This window comes from Arachis ipaensis, chromosome B9 (genome assembly GCF_059453495.1).
Source record: "Arachis ipaensis isolate K30076 ecotype BB chromosome B9, ASM5945349v1, whole genome shotgun sequence".
Classification (NCBI taxonomy): domain Eukaryota; kingdom Viridiplantae; phylum Streptophyta; class Magnoliopsida; order Fabales; family Fabaceae; genus Arachis; species Arachis ipaensis.
This window is the reverse complement of record NC_142444.1, coordinates 22,571,818-22,574,652: the sequence shown is the minus strand read 5'-3', so window position 1 is coordinate 22,574,652 and position 2,835 is coordinate 22,571,818. Positions and strand designations below refer to the sequence as shown.

The window sequence follows — 2,835 nt, the reverse complement described above, 5'->3', positions numbered from 1 at the left end:
GAACAGGCAGAAGAGATGGCAGCCGAAAATAATAATAATGTAAGGAAGATGCTTGGTGACTTTACTGCACCTAATTCCAATTTACATGGAAGAAGCATCTCCATTCCTGCCATTGGAGCAAACAACTTTGAGCTGAAACCTCAATTAGTTTCTCTGATGCAGCAGAACTGCAAGTTTCATGGACTTCCATCTGAAGATCCTTTTCAGTTTTTAACTGAATTCTTGCAGATATGTGATACTGTTAAGACTAATGGAGTAGATCCTGAAGTCTACAGGCTCATGCTTTTCCCTTTTGCTGTAAGAGACAGAGCTAGATTATGGTTGGATTCTCAACCCAAAGACAGCCTGAACTCTTGGGATAAGCTGGTCACGGCTTTCTTAGCCAAGTACTTTCCTCCTCAAAAGCTGAGCAAGCTTAGAGCTGATGTTCAAACCTTCAGACAGAAAGAAAGTGAATCCCTCTATGAAGCTTGGGAAAGATACAAACAGTTGACCAAAAAGTGTCCTTCTGACATGCTTTCAGAATGGACCATCCTGGATATATTCTATGATGGTTTATCTGAGCCATCAAAGATGTCACTGGACACTTCTGCAGGTGGATCCATTCACCTAAAGAAAACGCCTGCAGAAGCTCAAGAACTCATTGACATGGTTGCTAATAACCAGTTCATGTACACTTCTGAAAGGAATCCTGTGAGCAATGGGATGCCTATGAAGAAGGGAGTTCTTGAAGTTGATACTCTGAATGCCATATTGGCTCAGAATAAAATATTGACTCAGCAAGTCAATATGATTTCTCAGAGTCTGAATGGAATGCAAGCTGCATCCAACAGTACTCAAGAGGCTTCTCCTGAAGAAGAAGCTTATGATCCTGAGAACCCTGCAATAGCAGAGGTGAATTACTTAGGTGAACCTTATGGAAACACCTATAACTCATCATGGAGAAATCATCCAAATTTCTCATGGAAGGATCAAAAGCCTCAACAAGGCTTTAATAATGGTGGAAGAAACAGGTTTAGCAATAGCAAACCTTTTCCATCATCCACTCAGCAACAGACAGAGAACTCTGAACAAAATACTTCTAATTTAGCAAATCTAGTCTCTGATCTATCTAAGGCCACTGTAAGTTTCATGAATGAAACAAGGTCTTCCATTAGAAATTTGGAAGCACAAGTGGGCCAGCTGAGTAAAAGGATCACTGAAATCCCTCCTAGTACTCTCCCAAGCAATACAGAAGAGAATCCAAAAGGAGAGTGCAAGGCCATTGACATAAGCGCCATGGCCGAACCTGTGAGGAGAGGAGAGAACGTGAATCCCAAGGAGGAAGACCTCCTGGGACATCCAGTGATCAATAAGGAGCTTCCCTCTGAGGAACCAAAGGACTCTGAGGCTCATCTAGAGACCATAGAGATTCCATTGAACCTCCTTATGCCCTTCATGAGCTCTGATGAGTACTCCTCTTCTGAAGAGAATGAGGATGTTACTGAAGAGCAAACTGCCAAGTTTCTTGGTGCAATCATGAAGCTGAATGCCAAATTATTTGGCATTGTTACTTGGGAAGTTGAACCTCCCTTGTTCATCAATGAACTAAGTGATCTGGATCAACTGACATTGCCTCAGAAGAGACAGGATCCTGGAAAGTTCATAATACCCTGTACCATAGGCACCATGATCTTTAAGGCTCTATGTGACCTTGGTTCAGGAATAAACCTCATGCCCCTCTCTGTAATAGAGAAACTGGGAATCTATGGGGTGCAAGCTGCTAAAATCTCACTGGAGATGGCAGACAGCTCAAGAAAACAGGCTTATGGACAAGTAGAAGATGTATTAGTAAAGGTTGAGGGCCTTTACATACCTACTGATTTCATAAGTCCTGGATACTGGAAAGGAAGAGGATGAATCCATCATCCTAGGAAGACCTTTCCTGGCCACAGCAAGAGCTGTGATTGATGTTGACAGAGGTGAAATATTCCTTCAATGGAATGAGGACTCCCTTGTGTTTAAAACTCAAGGATCTCCCTCTGCAACCATGGAGAGGAAGCAGAAAAAGCTTCTCTCCAAGCAGAGTCAACCAGAGCCCCCACAGTCAAACTCTAAGTTTGATGTTGGGAGGCCACAACCAAACTCTAAGTTTGGTGTTGAACTCCCATATCCAAACTCTAAGTTTGGTGTTGGAGAGTCTCAACAAAGCTCTGCACATCTGTGAGGCTCCATGAGAGCTCACTGTCAAGCTATTGACATTAAAGAAGCGCTTGTTGGGAGGCAACCCAATGTTTATCTAATTCTTATTTTTATTGTTTTTCATGTTTTCTTAGGTTCATGATCATGTGGAGTCACAAAATAAATATAAAAATTGAAAACGGAATCAAAAACAGCAGAAGAAAAATCACACCCTGGAGGAGCATCTGTCTGGCGTTCAAACGCCAGAACAGAGCATGGTTCTGGCGCTGAACGCCCAGAATGGGCAGCATCCTGGCGCTGAACGCCCAGAACAAGCATGGTTCTGGCGTTCAACGCCAGAAATGGCAGCAAAGGGGCGTTGAACACCCAAAAAGGGCACCAACCTGGCGCTGAACGCCCAGAGTTGTGTGCAAGGGCATTTTACATGCCTAAATTGGTGCAGGGATGTAAATGCCTTGACACCTCAGGATCTGCGGACCCCACAGTATCCCCACCTACCTCATCATCTCTCTTCCCATTCATGATCATCCCTTCTACTTTCCATTTACCACTCACATCCATACACCCACTACCTTCAAAATTCAACATCTCTCTCCCACCCAATCCCACCCATATGGCCGAATACACACTCCCATCCATCTCCTCCATATCTTC

General features: G+C 43.6%; 1 non-coding gene across 1 annotated transcript; it reads right to left on the bottom strand.

Annotated features, from left to right (window-relative positions):
- Nucleotides 1–411: 411 nt before the first annotated feature.
- LOC148544002 (small nucleolar RNA R71) lies at nucleotides 412–519 on the bottom strand. The gene has a single exon (XR_015901287.1). It is a non-coding gene; the product is annotated as a small nucleolar RNA R71 (small nucleolar RNA).
- Nucleotides 520–2,835: the final 2,316 nt, after the last annotated feature.